Raw genomic sequence first — 23,506 nt, forward strand, 5'->3', positions numbered from 1 at the left:
ATATGTGTGCTTGAGAAATGGTGTAATTATTGCATGCTCATGTGTTTTAATATCAATGATTTTCATACATGAGGAGATGGTAAATAATTTCTTTTATTCTTCTAACCTAATGAATGTGTAGGTTAGTTTGTAATCTTGTCAAGTCTATTTATTTCTCTATGTACATGATATGTGACATATGGAAAGAAAATATTAATTAGGTTGTGGTTGGGAAATTTGCTTGATTCCCTATGACTTTGAGAAGTTCACTTAGATGCATGTTATCTATGTATTTCACCTAGCCAGTTAATGGTTGATTTTATACTCATTCCAATAGATTTTGAGAGTGGTAATTTTGTTTAAGTTAGTGAAATACCATTGATGTTTCTATTCATGTTTATTCGTGGTCTCCATGGCCATGGTGCATAGTAGAAGATAAGTGAAATTTCTTGTATATTCATCCTCAATCTCAGGAAAATTAAGTTTAACTAGGTGGTGAATACATGAGGGCATCAGGCCTAGGCAGTTTCTTAAGAAACTAAAATTTTCATAAGTGTAAAATTCTTACAAAACAAGCTTGAATTACCTATAGGACCTACCAAGTTGAGTTTTGAGAAGGTCATTTCAAAAGGAATAATCTTGACATGAGTTTTAACTAACCAAAGGAGTGTTTTCAAGCTAGTTAGGCGGGGCCTTCTAATCAAGGGTCGGGTTGAGCAGTTAGGTTGAGGTTAGGACCCAAGTCACAAATCAAAACTTCTGGAATATGAAACAGGGCAACCTTTGACTACCCGGGGTGTGCACCTATTGATGGGAATTTGGCCACAATAATAGAGCTATCATGTAAGGTTACATGTGGGTTATTTCCCAATTTCCATATGGGAACCCTTGATGACGTGGTACGATTACAATAGGCCTACATTTGGATGGTCATATCTTTTAATATGTAAGTTGAATTGAAGTAAAAATTATATCGTCAAAAAGGTCTTAATGAGATGAATGCAATGATGGTATCCATTCTAGGTTTTGGATAATTTGAAAAAGAGAGAAAAATTTAGACCCCATTTCTATAACCATACCATGGAGATTGGGTCAGGATAGTAATTGCACCCATCTGATGTTAGTGAGGGTAGGGTGGGTAGGGGGTGTGTTACAATGATACCTTTGGTGAGTAGCAATGGATTGCTACCCATGGGTACTTCTTCTTCTCTCTAGATTACTTAGTGGAGTATCTTATTTTACTATATCTTCACCCTCTAATTGATTCCTCTTCCTAGATCTACTCCCATCTTTTGCATTAGTCCATTCTTCTTATTTTCCTTGTTCTGATGAGATTTTCTTGATTTTATGGCTCCCCAAAATCATGTTGATTTTTTCTCTACAGGTCTGAGATACTTTATAGTTAGACTTAATTTACCTCAATTTTTCTCTCTCTTTCTCTAACAAGCTTCTCATTATTAGCTTTGTAGATTTATTTCAACCCTTAAGCTTCTCAAGGTATCCCTCAAATCAAGAGGGTCTATCCCTCCTCTCTTCTCCACTAATTGTTCCTCTTCATGTCCATGTTGTGACCTATCAATGCTATATTGCACCATTCTTGTCCTCATTTATCATGGAGCTTAGTGTGTTCTTATGTGTTCTTATATACACATAATTTTTAGAGTTAAAAAAATATAGATGCAACATGTAAATTATCACCTTGGCTTGTCATTGTGGTCTTATAGTGTCAGGCTAGATGAAACATTACACTTCTAGTTAACACTTCCATCAAAATAAGGTCTAACATACTATACTCATACATCACAAACAAATACATCAACCAACACAACATTCTTCATAACATGTTTTAATACTCATCACACTTTTCTAGAGCCTTATCTTGCTCCCAAAGATCTAGCATTGAAACCTTTCTTCCTTGAAATTCTGAAACAAGACTTCAATTCCATTCCCAAAGATCTAATGTTTGAACCTTGGGCTTTGATATCAAATTGTAACACACCCCCTTCAACACCCAGGGAAAATACTAAGGGTAGAAGAGTGCATTACTATCATGGACCTGACCTCTATAATCCTTTCATGGAAATGGGGTCATAAAATTCCTCATTTTTCAACTTCTTCAAAACAAGAAACAAATATTACTGTAACGACCTTGGTGAAAATTCCATGTAATAAAGTTAATAAAGGAAAATAATAACCAAGGTCATGGAACATGTATTTCAAGCTGAATGTTGGGCGAAAACATAGTGATGGGGATCAATTGTAGTTAATTAATGGCTATGGAAATTGGCAAAGGCTATAGAAAAGGATTCAGAAAGGCATGATGCATTTATTGTCATTTTATTTAAGAAAATAATGGAAATTAGGAGAAAAGGACGGCGAAAGGTCACAGGTTGCATGTGAGAAGGAAATTGAAGGAAAATAATGGAAAATGTGGAAAATAAAGGCCTCATTGATAAAAGGCTTACGAGGATCAGTTCATAGCTTTTTGTCAGTTTAGTTTTTAGAACTCTCATTTTATTCTCTCTCTCATACTCTTGGACACTTAGAGTTTCCTTGGAACACTCTTGGAGGAGTGTGGCATACATGGGATTTGGAGCAAGAAGGAAAAGGAAGAGCAAGAAATCACAAGAGGACAATGGGACCAACAACTACAATGAGTTTTTCTTACAGGTACAAGGTTGCATGTATGATTTCCTTGCTAGTTTTGACATGCATGGCATATGCATGTGGTTATTTGGTTATGATTTGTCATTGGCATGGAGGATTTACTAGATTGACAATGGTTTTTCCTAACCTTTCCATTTCCTGGATAGCCATGGTGTTGTGGGTTTATCTTTTGTTTTCTGGTTGGTGCTCATGTTCCTTATGGTTGTCGGTTGAGTTAATAGTTCTTGGAGCCTTGGTTGGACAAAAGATCTAGAAGCCCTGTAACAACTTGGGTTGAGTTACTAGTCTTGGAAGCCTACTTGGACAAATTCTCAAGAGCCCTTGGTGGGTTGAGTTACTAGTCCTGGAAACCCTAGTTGGACAAACTCTCTGGAGCCCGACATCAGCTGTGGGTTGAGTTACGTGTCTTGGAAGCCTTGGTTGGAGCAAATTCTCTGGAGCCCTGAACAAATTTGGTAGATATTGATCTGGTGATGGTTAGTGATGTAGGACCTGTTGAGGCCTCAAGAATCATTGCAATAACATTGGGGAAAACCACCCGGTCTAGACCTTAAAGCAACTCCTTTTCCCTTTGGGATAGTGATTTGGATTTGTGTAATTAGGTCGAGTTACCTTCTCCCAACAACTATCAGCTTTAAATATGTCGTTAATTGCTAATATCTAGGGCCTTCAGATCAATTCTTCAAGCTGATCAGGAAAGAAGAATGATCCTTAAGTTGTTTTTGTGGAACAACCAAACCAATCTAAAATTTTTCCTCAAAAGATGAGTTCTAGAAATGTAGAATTAATCTAAATGAAAACTAATTCTAAAATGCAAGAAAAAGGAACTAAATCCTAATCCTATCTCAGTTAGGAAAATATAGATCTAACCCAACTGAGAGAAAGATATTTAACTGATTTTGGATTTAAATATGTTTGGCTTATAATGAATATCAAGCTAACTAAATAGTTCAATTATCTAACATTATGAATACCAAAACATATTCTATTCAGAGACCTCTTAACTGGAATAATCAACCAATAACATTTAGGAAGTAGTTCACAAAATGATATTGATTGTTAAATCAATAATTTGAATGATTAAATAAGAATATGAGGAAATAGTTCACAACATATTATTATTTGTTAAATCGGTATTAAAAGACAAATTTCTGAGTAAATAGTTACTCAAAAATCAGAATTTAACACATAAGAGAAAAGATAAATAATAACATATGATTGAGACAAATTACTCATATCGACAATAGTGCACAAATATGAATAAAATGACACATTCCTGCCATTATAGAATGAAACTAATATTTAAAACAATAGTATTAGAAATACCAATTTATTTAATCTATTTCTCTGGCTCTGATCTCCAATAGTTCTCTACAATCTTTGAACTTTTGTTGTTACAACAGGAGCTACAATAGTGCAAACTCTGCCCATCACACATAATCTAGAATGCAAAAGGAAAAAATCTTCAATAATCTTTCAAATCTGAGTTTTCTCTTCTCTAATCTACAACTCTAAATCCTCTATACAATAGCGCCTTCAAGAATTCGTGAATTGCAGAGAAGAGGAGCCTGGCCAATATATCTATTAAGATAAACCTCGAGAGTACAATAGTGTGAGCTCCCTTGGATTTCTCTCTAAGATTTTTGGTCCATAGTTTAATGCCAACAACATGTTTAAATAGTTACTATTGAAAACAATTTCTTTTTCTTCAAGCGTTAAGGGAGTTGAACAATTCCTTCCAATCACGCATCTGAAAAACAAAACATCATACAAATCTCTGATTGCTCTGTTCTGTCAAATCAGGCTTCTTTTTTTGAATTGAACAGTCACTTATCTCCAATGTTGTCCTCTTATCTTGTTGTTCTATCATTTCGGCCTTAAAGGGGGCGATTCTTGGTATGAAAGGGGCTATATAAAAAAAATGGTTTATTCAAGAGAAAGAAATTATTTTTATGTTTTATGTTTTAAAATTTATTAAGGATCCCCATTGTAATAAAATAAATTTCATAGGAAATTTATAAAATAGAAAAATGGGGTTGTTCAATAACACAACAATTGGTGATTCACTGAAAGAACCACTTATCTTTGATGAATGAAAATGAAGCTTCAAAAATTAAGTAAAAATAATTTAGGAAGGGGAAACTACTTTTTGAAACATCAAATAAATAAAATTACTTCGATCATAAAAACTCATTAAATCGCAATTTCTTAAAAATATCTCATGAATGAAAATACCTTTTTATCCATATCAATCATTAATCAGTTATAAAGATAAAGTAGGGGGCATTTTACAACTTAGCTTTTTGGTGTACTCATTTTTCATAGGTAGAGCCTTTTAACCATTAATGATTCAGTATCCCATCCAATTAAGAGTTCTTTAAATATGTCTTTAATTGCTAATAGCTAGGGCCATCAGATCAATTATTCGATCTGATTAGGCAAGAAGAATGATCCTTAAGTTGTTTTTGTGGAGCAACCAAACCAATCTAAAGTTTTGTCTCAAAAGAGGACTTCTAGAAATGTAGAATTAATCTAAATGCAAACTAATTCTAAAATGCAAGAAAAAGGAACTAAATCCTAATCCTATCTCAATTAGGAAGATATAGATCTAAACCAACCGAGAGAAAGATATTTAATTTATTTGGGATTTAAATATGTTTGGCTTATAATGAATACCAAGATAACAAAATAGTTCAATTAACTGACATTATGAATACCAAAACATATTCTATTCAAAGACCTCTTAACTGAAATAATCAACCAATAACATTGAGGAAGTAGTTCACAAAATGATATTGATTGTTAAATCAATAATTCAAATGATTAAACAAGAATATGAGGAAATAGTTCACAACATATCATTATTTTTTAAATCGGTATTAAAAGACAAATTTTTGAGTAAATAGTTACTCAAAAATCAAAATTCAACACATACGAGAAGAGATAAATAATAACATATGATTGAGACAAATTACTCATACCGACGATAGTGCACAAATATGAATAAAATGACACATTCCTACCATTATAAAATGAAACTAATATTTAAAACAATAGTATTAGAAATGCCAATTTATTGAACCCATTTCTCTGTCTCTGGTCTCCAACAGTCCTCTACAATCATTGAACCTCTATTATTATAACAAGAGTTGCAATAGTGCAAACTTTGCCCATCAAACATAATTCAGAGTGCGAAAGGAAACAATCCTCAATAATCTCTCAGATTTGAGTTCTCTTCTCTAACCTACAACTCTAAATCCTCTATACAATAGTGCCTTCAGGAAGTCATGAATTGCAAAGAAGAGGAGTCTGACCACTCTTCCTATTAAATTATACCTTGAGAGTACAATAGTTGGAACTCCCTTGGATTTCTCTCTAACATTTCCGATCCACATTTTAATGCCAACAACATGTTTAAATATCCACTAATGAAAACAACTTCTTTTGCTTCAAGTGTTAAGGGAGTTGAACAATTCCTTTCAATCATGTATCTGAAAAATAGAATTTCATACAAATATCTCATTACTCTATTATGTCAAATCAACCTTATTTTTTTTAATTGAACAGTCACTTATCTGCAACGTTGTTCTCTTATCTTGTTGTTCTGTTATTTCAGCCTTAAAAGGGGTGATTCTTGGTATGAAAGGGGGCTATATATATATATATATATATATATATATATATATATATATATATATATATATATATATATATATATATAATGTTTTATTCAAGACAAAGAAAATATTTTTAATTCTTATGTTTTAAAATCTATTAAGGGTCACAATTTTAATAAAATAAATTTCATAGGAAATTTATAAAATAGAAAAATGAGGTTGTTGAATAACACAACAATTGACAATTCACTAGAAAAACTAGTTATCTCTGATGAATGAAAATGAAGTTTCAAAAATTAAGTAAAAATAATTCAGGAATGGGAAACTAATTTTTGAAACATTAGATAAATAAAATTACTCTGATCATAAAAACTCATTAAATACCTATTTATCTATATCAATCATTAATCAATTATCAAGATAAAGTAAGGGGCCTTTTACAACATAGCTTTTTGATGTACTCATTTGTCACAGTTAGAGCCTTTTAACCATTAATGACTCAGTATCCCATCCAATTAAGAGCGCAAAAGTTAGAGGTAAATTCATAATATATTTTTTTAAATAATAAAAGCCATTGTCTTGGTTTGGTGGCCAGATAATGACAATGCCATTCACTGGTAGTAATTAAACTGAACAAGTTGGCTCGTGATGAGATCCCTTGTCTTACGATTGAAACAATCATAAGCCATTACCCTAATTTGGTGTTCAGTATTGGTAATGTCAGTTTTATTATTTCCCTATGATCATGGTAAGAAGGCTCATGATGAGACCTCTTATCTTTTAGATTTATTATTTTTTTGAATTACGCTCTAAAAATTACGTTTTAATGGATGGGGAGAATCATTGTTCTCGATGACAATTTAGAGTTGAAGTTGCTAGGTTGTAAGAAAGTATTTACTTTTTAAAGATAACCTTTCTTTACTAATATTAGAATAAAAGGATCTTATGATTTAAAAGATTTTACAATTTTAATGGAAAAGATTTCTAGAGTTCTATAATTTTTATCTAATTTTCAATTTTCATAACCTACTTCTTGAAAAATACCAACTTTCAAATTGAAAAATCACAAACTGATTTTAAGAGATATTGATGAAAGGCCAAGAGTATGTCATTTAACATTATTATCTAAAAGAAAAAATAAATGTGATATGATAACTAAATTCTCAAGATATGACCATTCACAACTATCATTATAAAACCACTCAAAACCAAATCTAAAAAGAAAACTTTACAAAATTGTTGATACAAATTTCTTAACAAAAAATGAAAAAGATAATGAAGAAAACATTCCTTCTTATTGCGAAATCTAGATAAATCAATTTTTGCAAAGTTAAAAGCATTTAGTAATAATTCAGTTTGAATGAGGAAATTTGCTATTTATTTATCTTTTTCAAAAGCAAAACTTGAGAAAAAAATAAAAATAAAAACTTTTAACCATTTTCAAATTAAAGTAATGCTTTTTAAAGAAAAATATTAAGGTTTAGAAATTCCCCATTTTAGCTAATTCAATGAAAAATCATTACTGCTTCTTTAAGCTCACAGTTTTGATTTGTTGAAGTTGTAAAAATGCTTGTGAAGAGCTGCAAAAGCGAGTTACATATCAACAGAAAACAAGAAAACAAAACTAAATCTAAAAAGTAAAGAAGTGAATGAAAGTGAGTATAAGAGACTTACCATTGAAGAATTTCATTTAATATTACCAGAAAGATATGACTTTCTCCAATGCAAGGCAATTAACTCAAAATCATTATTTATTGAATCTAATCTAAACTAATCTACTCCTAATTCTAACTTAATGAAGGAAACATGACTATGTATAATCATACTTCCAATGTGACCATTCTCTCATTCTATTACCCACCTATATGTAAAAGTCAAACATTAGTAACAAGATAACGAAAACAATCAAAATGAAACAAAAATTATTATTTACATCTAATGTAAAATTATGTACAAAAACAAGTTTATTTATAATTAACCTGTTAGTAAACCATCTTTTTTGGAAAGCATGCTCTAAAAAAGTATCAATGGGATCATCAAAGAATGGATGAATATTTGTTAGAGAATGAAAACTTTCCAAAGGAGATGATGGCAAAGCATGTTGTGAAGGAAGGACACTCTCAATATTTAAATTTGACTGATTATGAAATGATTGGAATGAATTTCTAAATGTCAAATTAAATTGGAAACAAAATAATTTTTGATATTCAGGATTATGAGAAACCAATTCCTCATTTACACTTAATAAATCTCGATGATATTTAATATTGAACGATTTAACTTGCTTGCAAAAATAAAATAAAATAAAATAAAAGGATGGAAAAACAATTAAATTGTTATGAAAGCTAAAATTACAAAATAATTTTACAAGGAAATTCTAGAACCTATCATGGGTTTTAGTCAATGAATTGCCACTAAAAGGACATTCCCTGAAAAATTTAAAAATACAAATTTCTAAAAGAGAATCAGAATGAAATACATTAGGAACTCGTAAAATTAACTCATCAAAATTCTCAAAACTAAGTTTGTGTTCAGGAGACAAAATTAAAGCATGTGAATCTTCACGAAATAAATCAATTTTCAAAATTGGCGCAGTTTGTACAAGATGTGATTCTTTGTCATTATCATCACGATAATCGTCATAAATTACCTTCTTCTTATGAAAATCAAATGACTGACCTGAAATAACAAAATTAGAAAATACAAAAGAAGAAGATTTTTCAATAAAGGAATATCATTCAAATGATTGCTAAATGTAGAATTTCTAGAACAAGAACTACGAAAATTATCAACTGAAAGATTGGTGTGATCATCATTAGCTATACTCTGATTTGAAAAGACATCAGGATAAAGAAAATAATGTATGCTAGAATATAATGACAGCTAAAATGATTCATCTATATAACTTGCCATATTATAATCTTGGTTTAAGGACATTTTTTCAATTGCAATTACATGTTCTGAATTTTTTAAAGTTTCCTTCAAAGAAGATAAACTGATGTGTTCATTATTCAAGTCTTGTTGTAGATTGGATTTTATTGGACCTACTGATTGATTACGTGCATTATTAAAATTTGTTTCAATTGCATTTTCAAAGAGAAAATGAGAATTTAAATTTTCTAAAGAAGAACATTGTGATTCAATTACAGTTTTAGGTTCGGGTTCCATAAAATTGTTTAATGGTTCAAGACTAGTTAATGAATTAGATGTGTCTTGTTCTTCATTAATTGATTCATTATTTTCAGTATGGGAAGAAACAAGAGAAGTGAAACATTCAATTAAATCTTCAGCTGAAGGAAAATCATCTAAATGAAATCTATAACAAAACGATCAAAATCTATTATAAAAATCATCTAAAGATTCATTATCGTACATGTAAAGATTATCTAATTCTAAACACAAACTATTGTAATTGTAATTTTGATGTGCTTTGAAAAATACCTGGAAAAAATGTTTCCATGAATGAATCAACTTCTCAAGAAGCACCAAGAACCGTTTGCGGATACATCCTCTGAATGTGAGAATCAAAAGTCTGTAGATCTCATTATCAATGATTATATTAAAAGATTTACATCTATTAACAAAATCAGAAATATGATTTAATGCAGAAATATTATGCTCACCACCAAACTTTAACTGTGACAAAGATGTGATCTGCTTCTTGGGCATGCCTCGTGTAGGCTTAGGTGAATTGAACGCATGACCAAGTGTAGGAATGCATATGGGAGTCATGATTGGATAAAAACTGATATAACAAAATTTAAACAAATAACTAATTCAAGGCCCTCCTTCTAGCGCCAAAAATTTTGAGGCCTTAAGAATCGCTGCAACAACATTGGGGAAAATTACCCAGTCGAGACCTTAAAGAAGCTCCTTTTTTGTTTGGAATAGTGGTTATGATTGGTTCAATTAGGTCCAGTTACCTTCTCCCAACCGCTATCAACTTTAAATATGTCCTTAATTTCTAATAGCTAGGGCCATCAGATGAGTTCTTCGAGATGATCAAGCAAGAAGAATGATCCTTAAGTTGTTTTTGTGGAACAACCAAACCAATCTAAAGTTTTTCCTCAAAAGAGGACTTCTAGAAATCTAGAATTAATCTAAATGCAAACTAATTCTAAAATGCAAGAAAAAGGAACTAAATCCTAATCCTATCTCAATTAGGCAGATATAGATCTAACCCAACTGAGAGGAAGATATTTAATTGATTTGGGATTTAAGTATGTTTGGCTTATAATCAATATCAAGCTAACGAAATAGTTCAATTAACTGACATTATGAATACCAAAACATATTCTATTCAGAGACCTCTTAACTGAAATAATCAACCAATAACATTTAGGAAGTAGTTCACAAAATGATATTGTTTCTTAAATCAATAATTCAAATCATTAAACAAGAATATGAGATTATTTGTTAAATTGGTATTAAAAGGTAGATTTATGAGTAAATAGTTACTTAGAGATCAGGATTCAACACATAAGAGCAGAGATAAATAATAAGATATGATTGAGGCAAATTACTCATACCGACAATAGTGCACAAATATGAATAAAATGGCACATTACTATCATTATAAAATGAAACTAATATTTAAAACAATAGTATTAGAAATACCAATTTATTGAATCCATTTCTCTGGCTTTGATCTCAAACAGTCCTCTACAATCTTTGAACTTCTGATGTTACAATAAGAACTGCAATAGTGCAAACTCTGCCCATCACACATAATTCAGAATGCAAAATGAAAAAATCTTCAATAATCTCTCACATCTAAGTTTTTCCTTCTCTAACCTACAACTCTAAATCCTCTATACAATATTACCTTCAAGAATTTGTGAATGGCAGAGAAGAGGAGCTTGGCCAGTCTTCCTATTAAGTTAAACCTCGAGAGTACAATAGTGTGAGCTCCCCTCGCTTTCTCTCTAAGATATCCAGTCCACAGTTTAATGCCAACAACATGTTTAAATAGCCGCTAATGAAAACAACTTTTTCTTCAAGTGTTAAGGAAGTTGAACAATTCCTTTCAATCATGCATCTAAAAAAATAGAATTTCATACAAATCTCTGATTACTTTGTTCTGTCAAATCAACCTTGTTTTTTTGAATTGAACAGTCACTTATCTGCAACACTGTCCTCTTATCTTGTTGTTCTGTCATTTCGGCCTTAAAAGGGGCGATTCTTAGCATGAAAGGGAGCTATATAAAAAAATAATGTTTTATTCAAGACAAAGAAAACATTTTTATGTTTTATGTTTTAAAATTTATTAAGGGTCCCCATTTTAATAAAATAAATTTCATAGGAAATTTATAAAATAGAAAAATGGGGTTGTTGAATAGCACAACACGACCATGAGGTAGAATCACTGGTTGAGGGTTGAATTAGTTTGGCCTATGGAAGCCCTATTTTTGTGTTCTTGGTTTGTTCCATGAGATCCCACATTTATGCTTGGAATATGGCACAGGGGTGATTGGCAGAAAGAGAGATTTGGTTCAACTCAATCTATGGTTGGGTGGTATGTGGAAATCCCTGAATTGGTTGTATTTGCATATGTTAATAAGAGTTTCTTTTCCTTTGGTATTTCATGAGTAAATGTTGGTTTTAACCCCGTACAGAAATTACCTGCATACGAATTCTAAAACACAGAAAATCAACAATGCGAGAGCATAACACATAAAACACATATACACAGAGATTTTCCCCTAGATCCCAAAACCGGGACTACCAGATTGATTTTTCATTATTTTCCTTTCAATGTTACAATACATATTTATACATGCTGAAGCATCCAATACCATGGACCAAAAACCATCGCATCCAAAACCATGGACCAAAAACCATTGCGTCTAAAACCATGTGCGAAAACCATGCACAAAACCATAGGTAGGTCTGCCCAACCTAATATAGGGTCCAAAACAATTTTCCCTGGGGTGCTGCCCCAGACCCCATAGAGGGGGGCTACCCGCCCCCCTCAAACCCCCTGGGTAGGGGGGGCTACTACCCCCCCTGTGACCCCCCCATTACAAAATCGGTGTAACGAAGGGGGGGGCTCCCCCGCCCCCCCAACCCCTCAGTTAACTACATGGGCTAGTCGCGGAAAGAACATAACAAAACCCAACATTCTCCCACTTGTTGTTTTCTTTCCACAAGGATCCATAAGAGAGATTAGTCATTTATCCAGTGCTGAAATGCTCATTGTTTCTCTACACCAAGAGAACTTCTCAGATCTCACAGATTTTGTTAATGCATCTACAATATTCTTCAAAGTATCCACCTTTACCCGCAACACCTTTTTGTCTTCTATCATATCCCTCACAAAGTGATACTGAACATCAATGTGATTTGTCTTTGAATGATAAGCAGGGTTCTTTGCCAAGAAAATTTCACTTTGGCTGTCACAGTCTATCCTTATAGCTCCCTGTACTAACCCCATACTTGAACACAATCTCTGCAACCAAACTACTTCCTTGCTTGCATGAGTGGCTGCCATGTATTCTACCTCTGTAGTTGATAATGCCACTACAGATTGTTTCTTACTCATCCAGTTGTCTATGTGTTTAACCTATTTGGAGGTGTAGTCAATGACTGCACCTCCAAATAGTTTAAACATGTACCTACTTGTAGATCTTCTCTAATCCATATCTCCAGCCCAGTTTGCATCAATAAAGCCATAGATATCTAAAACTTTGTCCAATCCTGGTCTTCCTTGGTAGCACAAACCATAATCACTAGTGCCATGCAAATACCTAAAAACCCACTTCATTGTTGTCCAATGCTCCTTTCCTGGTTTTGACATAAAATTGCTCAATACTCCCACTGCATGTGCAATGTCTGGTCTAGTACAGACCATCGCATACATCAGGCTACCGAATGCACTTGCATATGGAACACGGGACACGTCCTCTTCCTCTTCTCGTGTCTTGGGACACTATTCAACAGATAACTTTACACCTACAGGAATAGGAGCCTTCACCGGTTTACTATCCTGCATATTAAACCTCTGCAATATTGTCTCGACATACTTTCTCTGGTTTAACCAGAGCTTCCTCTTTGCCCGATCTCTTTTAATTTCCATGCCCAAAATATAGTTTACAGCACCAAGATCTTTCATGTCGAATTTGGAGGACAATTGGGTCTTCAAATCCTAGATAATTTCTTTGTCATTTCCAACCAGCAACATATCATCTACATACAAGACCAGATAAATAACACGGTCACCAATTAATTTAAAATACACACAATGATCTGCTTTGTTTCTGGTGAAGCCAAGTCCCCATATAAATGTATCAAATTTCTGATACCACATCCTTGGTGACTATTTTAACCCATATAGAGACTTCTTTAACTTGCATACCAATTCTTTCTTACCCTTCACCACAAAGCCTTCAGATTGCTTCCTGTAGATTTCCTCTTCCAGATCCCCGTGAAGAAATTTTGTCTTCACATCCATCTATTCTACCTCAAAATCAAAAGCAGCGGCAACAGATAAAAGTAATTTAATAGAAGCTACCTTGGCAACAGGAGAAAAAATATCACCAAAATCAATTCCCGACATCTGGGAATAACCTTTTTCTACCAACCGAGCTTTGCATTTCTCCACCTTTCCTTCTGCATTTGTCTTCTTCTTGAACACCCATTTGCTGCCAATGGGTTTCCTTCCAGCCAGAAACTCCACCAGACCCCAAGCCTCATTTTTGTGCAAAGATTCCATTTCATCAACCATGGCCTCTTTCCGGAGTTTTTCATCCTCTAAATCTATTGCTTCCTTCACAGTTCCGGGATCATCATCAGTAATAGATAAAGAAAAATTTGAACAAAAAGAAGATGGATTATATCTTTCTGGCTTCCTTCTTTCTCGAACTGATCTTCTCACACCCGGAGTTTGTGGTTCTTCATCTTCTGATTCCTCTTTTGCTGTAGAGTCTGATTCTTCCTCCTTGAGCTCAAACTCTATCTTCTTAGGTACCTTTGATGGGACTTCATGTTCAATAACATCTTTCACCTCTCTGAACACCACATCTCGGCTGTACACAACCTTCCTTGTTACTGGGTTCCAAAGCTTATAACCCTTTAAACCATCCTTATACCCAATAAAGACGCACTTTTCATATTTACTATCCAACTTGGTTCTTTTCTCCTTTGGAACATGTACATATGCATCACATCCAAATACCCTCAAATGTGAAAGAGAGGGTTTCTTACCAGTACATACCTCTTGTGGAGTCTTATCCTCCAACGCTAATGAAGGTGATCTGTTGACCAGGTAACATGCTCTCTCCACCGCCTCTGCCCAGAATTCCTGTCCTAACCCGACACCAATGAGCATGCTTCTTGCCCTTTCCATCAATGACTTGTTCATTCTTTCTGCAACTCCATTTTGCTCAGGTGTATATGGAATAGTCTTCTGTCATGCTATACCACACTTCTTACAGAATTCTTCAAATTCCTTGCTAGAAAACTCTTCACCGTTATCTGTCCTCAACACCTTTATCTTCTTCTCTATCTGGTTTTCCACCAAAGCCTTAAATTCTTTAAACCAGTCAAATACTTCATATTTCTTCTTAAGGAAATATATCCATGTATTCCTTGAGAATTCATGTATAAATGATACATAGTACATATACTTACCGAGTGATGGAACCTTCACAGGTCCAAACACATCACTGTGCACAAGCTCTAATATTTGTTTCGCCCTCTTACCACCAGAGGGGAAAATCACCCGATTCTGCTTCCCATATACACAATTTTCATAGAAATCGAAATCCAGAGAGCTATTAGTCATACCTTCTACCATACCTTTACCATGAAGTATTTGAAGGCCCTTCTCTCCAATATGTCCAAGCCTTTGATGCCATAGCATGGTCTTTTCTCCAGAGACCACTATATTTTCTACTCCACTTTTAGGAACCACAGAACTGTTGCACCCATCAATAATAGTGCTACCTTGCAGCTTGTACAGAGTTCCAATTCATACTCCCGCATCAATACTAGTGCTCCCCGAACCATCTTGCAGGCAGCTTTCTCGAACACTTTTTTTACACCTGCATCATCCAGCTTGCTTACAAAAATCAGATTTCTGGCTAATGCAGGAATATGCATAACAATGGGAAGTGTTCTAACCCTTCCACCTTGCAACTTCAACATTACTTTTCTGTGACCAACGATTCTAGCCTTCCTATCATCCCCTAAGAAGACATCACCACCATCATATTTATCATACTTGCAGAACCACTCTATATGGGAAGTGAAGTGAAAGGATGCACATGAGTCAATCAACCATGCCTCATGATCTACATGTGTACTTGAAGAAGCCAAGTATACACCCCCACCTTCATTTGAGGTGGTTTTCACCTTTGCAGAAGGAGCATCATCAAATCCCTTTCCTTTGTCAGGAGATTTAGATTTACAGTCCCTTTTGTAGTGCCCTTCCTTTCTGCATTTCCAGCACACCACCTTTACAGGTTTTCCTGGAGATTCAGATCTCCCTCTAGATTTAGATCTCCCACTCGATGACTTACTTTTGTTTCTATTCTGGGACCATCCTCGTACATACAAGGCATCACCATTCTAGCATTCCATATTTTTCCATCTCATCTCCTCCGTCAACAAGGATGAGACTGTTTCATCAAATTGCAAGGCAATTGCATTGCTACCTATTGCAATAACTAGACTATCCCATGAATCTGGTAGAGAACACAACAAACTAATGCATTTATCTTCATCTGAAATTTTAATATCAACAGATGATAACTGACTTACCACAGTATTAAATGCGTTCAGATGCTCTGTCGCCGAGTCTCCATCTTTCATCCTCAGGTTATACAACTTTTTCCATAGGAACAATTTATTCACCAGCGACTTTGATTGGTACAAAGTCCCTAACTTGTCCCACAAAGCCTTCGTCATAGCTTCCACTGATACATTCAGTAATATTGAATTTGAGACCCCTAATCGTATTGTTCTCTTTTCCTTCCAGTCCAACTTCTTCCATTCTTCATCGGACACTTCCATTGGTTTAGTATCAGGATCTACCATGATCCACTGATATTTATCCACCAACAGATCATCCATGTTTAGTTTCCACAACTCAAAACTCTGACCATTAAATTTCTTGATCTCTATCTTTCCACTACTCACCATCTTCTTTCACCACTAGAATTGATCCTACAGATCTCCCACTGAACAGGGTCTACCACAGGCCCGAGCGAAACCCCTCAGCAACATAGGCATCCCCTTGAAGCCAAAACAACTCTGATACCAAATGTTTGTTTTAACCCCATACATAAATTACCTGCATACGAATTCTAAAACACAGAAAATAAACAATGCGAGAGCATAACACATAAAATACATATACATAGAGATTTTCCCCTCGATCCCAAAACCAGGACTACCAGATTGATTTTTCATTATTTTCCTTTCAATGTTACAATACATATTTATACATGTCGAAGCATCCAATACCATGGACCGAAAACCATTGCATCCAAAACCATGTACCGAAAACCATCGTGTCCAAAACCATGTGTGAAAACCATGCACAAAACCATAGGTAGGTCTGCCCAACATAATATAGGGTCCAAAAAATGTTTCCCTGGGGCCCTGCCCCAGACCCCGTAGAGGGGGGTTACTCACCCCCCTCAAACCCTGTGGACAGGGGGGGCTTCCGCCCCCCCTGTGACCCCCCGCTGTGCAATCGGCACAACAAAGGGGGGGCTCCGCCCCCCCTCTAACCCCCCGGTTAACTACGTGGGTTAGTCGCGGAAAGAATATAACACAACCAAACAAAAGGGGGCTATATAGAAAAAAATGTTTTATTCAAGACAAAGAGTTTTTTTTTAATTTTTATGTTTTAAAATTTATTAAGGGTCCCCATTTTAATAAAATAAATTTCTTAGGAAATTTATAAAATAGAAAAAAGCGGTTGTTGAATAGCACAACACGACCATGAGGTAGAATCACTGGTTGAGGATTGAATTAGTTTGGCCTATGGAAGCCCTAGTTTGGTGTTCTTGGTTTGTTCCATGAGATCCCACATTCATGCTTGGAATATGGCACAGGGGTGATTGGCAGAAAGAGATATTTGGTTCAACTCAGTCTATGGTTGGGTGGTATGTGGAAATCCCTGAATTGGTTGTATTTGCATATGTTAATAAGAGTTTCTTTTCCTGTGGTATTTCATGAGTAAATGTGCTTGACATTATGTGGCTTTAATGGTTTTTTCATCATTGATATATCTCTGATTATTTGTTGGTTATAAGCATGTTTTATGATAATTTTGATGTATGGCTATCATTAAATTTTGGTTAAAATATGAAATGTCAATTAATGAATGACCTAATAGATAACAATGCATTTATAGGGAGGAGATGTCTGTCCTCCTCGAAAATTCTTAGATAAGTATGAGATCCCTATGTTCATATATGTTGTTATGACCTGTAGATTACATGTTCATGATTTGTTTGACATAATGTCTGTCATGGCTGGTAGGTGTCTGGTCAATTCCTTGTTCAACTTTTTGCATTAGTAGCTTTGTTTTGATGTTATTTATCATTCCTAGAACTCTGACAAAGTTATGGGAAGAGGATTGAGTCCTAGACCTGGAAAAGTGGCTCAAAATCTAGGGTTGCTGGCACAGAACTGCCTAAAAAAGGCTGCAGTTGCATGGATACCTTGTTGTGGGAGTGACTGGAGGCTTTCAGTCACTTGGAGGGCTTGTCATGGGAGTGACTGGGGGTCTAGTTTAAAAAATCATCAAGTTGTCTCAGGGGTTGGGCACCTGGAAGGGTTGGTTATCTCCTAAAGGTTTTGTAGCTCCTGAGGAAGGTCATGTTGGTCTTGTCTTGTCAGTCCCACTTCCTTAACTCCATATGGGGAGTTGAATCATATCATAGTAACTCTTCATCACATTTTTCTCTGGTGGACTGGTTAGCTTGGGTAAATGTGGGAGGAGGGTGTTACAGAGTGGTATCAAAGCATGGTTTCATTCTCCTTGGGTGATGTTTGGTTTAAGTTCTCTTTGGATGAATGTGCTATCATGCATACAGGTCAATTGCATATATGTTCATTATTCTTGTCATCTATGTGTTTATTATGTATGCATGGTAAGGGTTATTATTTTCATCCGATTGCCATGCATAACTTGATGAGGTTTTTTTTGGGATGTGTCTGTCATGAATACATGTCAGTATTTATATGTATTGTTAATGTATGTGTTTCATCCATATGTATGTTATCAATAGTACCTAGTTGGTGTTATAATTGTGGCATTATGCATGGTAACTGGAAGAATGATTAAGATTATGTGTATATACTATGATGAGTATGAATATACATATATTGTGCTAATATGGTTGGTCTTGTAGATGAGATATTCTCCCCTGAAACATATTGAGGTACTTTGGTTGTTTATGATTTGGTTTAGCTGATGTGATATACCTTGTAGGAAGAGAAGAACAAATATGACTAGAAATATGGTAGACTATAGTTTAGGAGATTCTCCCTATAGATCAGATGAGAAACATGGTGATGAGTACTATTCTGAAATAACAGACACATTAAGAAGTTTGAAGGCAGAGATAAGGATTTTCCAAGAAGATAAGAACCATATAATTCAATCACAAGAGAGACTTGCTATGGAATAAGAGAAACAAGTAGAGGTTAATGCAGTTATCCTTTAGAGCTTGTCATACTTGTAGAGATAGGGACGACTCAAAATCAGTCATGGACAGAAGGATAGGACTAATGGATCATATGGTAGTAGGTCACACAGTGGTCATAGGTTGGATAAAGATGACATGGTCAAAGATGTAAGAGTCATGGATACACCTGATAGACAAGGCAGTGGACATGGGCGTTACTCTAGTTCTAGTTTAGACAAATATCATGGCCATCATCACTATCATCCTTATAGGAGGAGTGACAAAGGATACTTTTCGGATGAGTTCAAGAAAGAAAATCCACCTAAATTTGATGGAGAGATGAAGAATTCACAAGATTTCGAAGCATGGTTTCTTGGGATGAATAAGTTCTTCTGGTCGCATGATTACTTAGAGAACATGAAGGCTAGAATAGCTACATTCAACCTTAAAGGTAAAGAAGACATTTGGTGGGAAGACATGAAGAATGTTATAGGTATTCATGAGGAGGAGTTTACTTGGAGTGAGTTCAAGAGACTTTTGAGGAAGAAGTATCTATCTAATAGATACTATTTCTTGGAGTTATTGAGGTCTATGCCTTATCTTAAGGAGGAGAAATCCAATATTCAAAGATTCATCAGTGGGTTGCTGGTAGCATTCAAGGACAGGATTGAGTTTGATAACCCTCAATCGTTGAAGGAAGCCATAAGAAAGATGAAGCTCTGTTATGAGCAATCAAAGCGTGGATCTGAAACTAAGCAAGATTGGAAAGGTAATGAGAAGAATAAAGGAAAATGGGATAAGAAGAAAACGAGACCTCAGGACACCAGTAACAAAGAGAATGCAACATCACCTAAGAAGTTTAATACATTGATAAACGAAAGGGATTTCAGTCTGAGGAGTAGAACAAGGGTGATGGTAGGAAGCCATTACAGTGTTGGACTTGTGGAGGAGAGAATTGCAGGAGAGATTGTCCACAACCTCATTGTGGTATACAATAGATATATAATTATGAGGAGGCACAAACAATGTGGGATCTTGGACAAAGTATTCCTAGGATCTATGCAGCATTGGATAACAGGAAGGAATATCACCACGCATCTATTATTGAGATGGATGGTAAGCTTTGTGATCAATTTGTTTCTATTTTGATTGACCTTGGAAATAATTATAGTTATGTTAATCCTAACTAGGTGAATAAGTGTGGTTTGAAAAAAGAAGTGCATGTAGAGTTCATCACTAGGTAAGAGCTTGTGCATTTGAATTGAATTGTATGACTACATCAACACATTTGACTGTGCTTCCATTGGGATCATATAGTATTTTGTTGGCTATGGATTGGCTATATCTTCACAGGACCAATGTGGCTTGTTATGAAAAAGAAATTGAGAGTTTGGATGATAATGGGGAACCGAGAATATTGCAGGGTAAGAAGAAAGCAACATCAGTTAGAACGCTTACAACTATGCAGGACAGGCATAGTCATAGGAAATGGTGTGTGTTATTTGTAGTGCATATTTATAGCGATAAAAGTAAGGATGTTGAGGATTCAGAGGTATTGAGAAGGCACCTAGATTTACAACAGTTTCAGGATGTATTTCCCACAAAGATATCAGAGTTGTTTCCTCACAGGGAAGTGGACTTTTCCATTGAGTTGGTACTAGGGGCAGCACCAGCATCAAAGGCACCATATAGGATGAGCACACTAGAGTTAGTGGAATTTAAGTTGCAGTTGAAGGAAATGTTAGACAAAGGATAAATTAGGCCAAGTGTTTCACCTTGGGGTGCACCAGTGTTTTTTGTGAAGAAGGATGGTACTCTTAGTTTATGCATTAATGGCAGGTAGTTGAACAAGGTGACTATCAAGAATAGGTATCTGTTCTTGAGGATTGATGATTTGTTTGACCAGCTGAACGAAGCAGTGGTGTTCTCGAAGATTGACTTGAGATCTGAATATCATCTAGTACACATTAAAGAAGATGTTAGAAAATTATATATTACAAAGGAATGGAACACATAAAATATTGCAGAAATATAAACGCATAAAATGCATAAAACAAGAGAGACAATGATATACGTGATTCACCCAATTTGGGCTATGTCCACGGAGAAACAGCCAGTCCTTCCTTTTTCATTATCTAGCAAACTGAAGAGATACAACCTATAGCGGATCCACAACAATTCCCTCTTCTTTCTCTCTCAATCTCCTCTCTCTTCTTGCTCAGAATACAGATCTACATAGACGCAATACAATTCCCTCATATATAGCGAGGGGTTGCCTTCTAGATAGAGGTACACTATTTGGGGCATGTGGTTTCGAAGTAAGGCATAGAAGTGGATCGAGAAAAGATAAAAGCTACCATGGAATGGAAAATTCCTAGAAATGTGGATGAGGTAAGATCATTCATGGGGTTAACAGGTTATTATAAGAGGTTCATAAGGAACTTCTCTCAAATTTCCCATCCTATTACATCATTGCAAAGGTAAGGTAAGAAATTTGAATGGACAGAGGAATGTGCAACCAATTTTGAGTAGTTGAAGAAGTTGTTAACAAATGCTCCAATTTTAAATATTGCAGATCAAGACAAAGAGTTTATGGTATGTACAGATGCTTTCAAGAGGGTATTTGGTGGAGTTCTAATGCAAGAAGGACAGGTAGTGTGCTATCAATCAAGGAAACTGAATGAGCATGAGAATTATTATCTAAGACATGATCTTGAGTTGGTATCGATCATCCATGCATTGAAGATGTGGAGACACTGTCTTCTTGGAAGGAGATTTATATTGATGAATGATCGCAGTGCTTTGAGGTATCTATTTGACCAACCGAACTTGAACACCATACAAGCTAGATGGTTGGTCATTGCAATGTCCTATTTTTCTAGTATAGTTTTTTCACCCCTATCAAGGGTATATATATATATATATATATATATATATATATATATGATAGGTTGATCACTTGATTGAGGAATAATATTTTACATACATAGTTATATTTCCTTTTATGTTTATGTATGACAGATTGATCACTGGATTGGGGAACAATGTTTTATATAGTTATATTTCCTCTTATATGTGGCATCATTGATTATCTGTATTAGATGGTTTTGGTTAAGTAAAATGTTATACATATGTTTTTTCTGTTTGTATCTGATTTATGAAGCAGGTGTATGACATGGATGGTGATCCAAGATTGAGACACATATACCCATGGATTCTCATGGTTATGCAGAATATATGGTTAATTATGATTTATGGATGATACATGATTTGTGTGATTATATATGTCTAATATTGTACTAAGCAGGATGTGGTAGGGTATCTGGTCATTTTCCAACAAGGATGTTCAATTATGAATGACTGTGGAAGTCATTTATTCAAAACCAAAATGACTGTGGAAGCCATGCACCATTCTGGGTAAAATGTGATTAAGTTAATTTCATTATGAAATTAATTTGATTCCTTTGATCTATGAGATTGTAATGTGTGCAGGTCTTTGAACAAGGCCTTACCAACGAACCATTAGATGGGTAAAAGCTCACAATCAGTACCATAAGGAGAAACATAAAGTTTCAAAGCACAGTAGATGAGAGGGCATGGAAATTAGGGCGTGGAGTCCTAAATCCAAGAAAGATAAAGACGTGGAGTCTTGTATATTTAGGGCGTAGAGTCCTGAATATTTAAAAAGATCAAGTTGTGGAAGCTTGGATCTTTGGAGTAGATCAGGGCACAGAGTCCTCAATCTACTAAGGCACGGAGATGCATGAAATAGGGGTCCAGAATCCATATTCTCCAGAATAAAAAATACCACTCATGGATGAATTTCCTTAAATAAAATTTCTTTCTCAGAATTCTGGAATGACTTTCTAAAAATAGAAATTCATGTCCAACATCTCAAGCACGACTTTCCAAAAATAGTAAATCACTTTACATAAATTGGTAATCAAATAGAGTTGAAGAAAAACGAATTAAATTATCATTAATCAATTATAATAGTTCAATCTTGATTGAATCTTCAATATTATTAATATTATTATTATTATCTTTTACGAGACTATGATATTATTATTAAAAAGGAATTACAAGTCAATTTTATCTCCTCAATCAATTCACACATCTCCTTCATGACTCTCTCTCTCTCTCTCTCTCTCTCTCTCTCTCTCTCTCTTTTAAATAATTCATTATACTCTATTTTATGCACTCATCAAAGAATGGCATATTCCTTTTCACTCATTAAAAATATGTCATAAAATATTCCTCTTACGCTCTCTTTAATGCATATGTTACACTCTCCTTAACTAAGGCATGCATACCTCTCCTTAATGGCATAAGTTACACTCCTCTAAATGGAATCCAATGCATGCACATTACTCCTCCTTTATGACAAGCATTGGTTGCTCCTCCTATATATGATCTCATGTATTCCCACTTGGGGATTAGGAGGCCAAGAGTGGAAGAGACGTGAGGAAAATAGTAAGAGGGAGAGATATGGAGAGTAGCCAATTGCTTCCATAATAAATCTGAAATTATTGTTAAAACCCTAAGATCTCTAGCTATTGAGGTTGGCCATGAGTGGTATTGAGAGGAAGTGAAAATTTTCTT

Source organism: Pinus tabuliformis, chromosome 1_2, assembly GCF_031772625.1.
Source record: "Pinus tabuliformis cultivar Carrire ecotype Pingquan chromosome 1_2, CPIR1, whole genome shotgun sequence".
Classification (NCBI taxonomy): Eukaryota; Viridiplantae; Streptophyta; class Pinopsida; order Pinales; family Pinaceae; genus Pinus; species Pinus tabuliformis.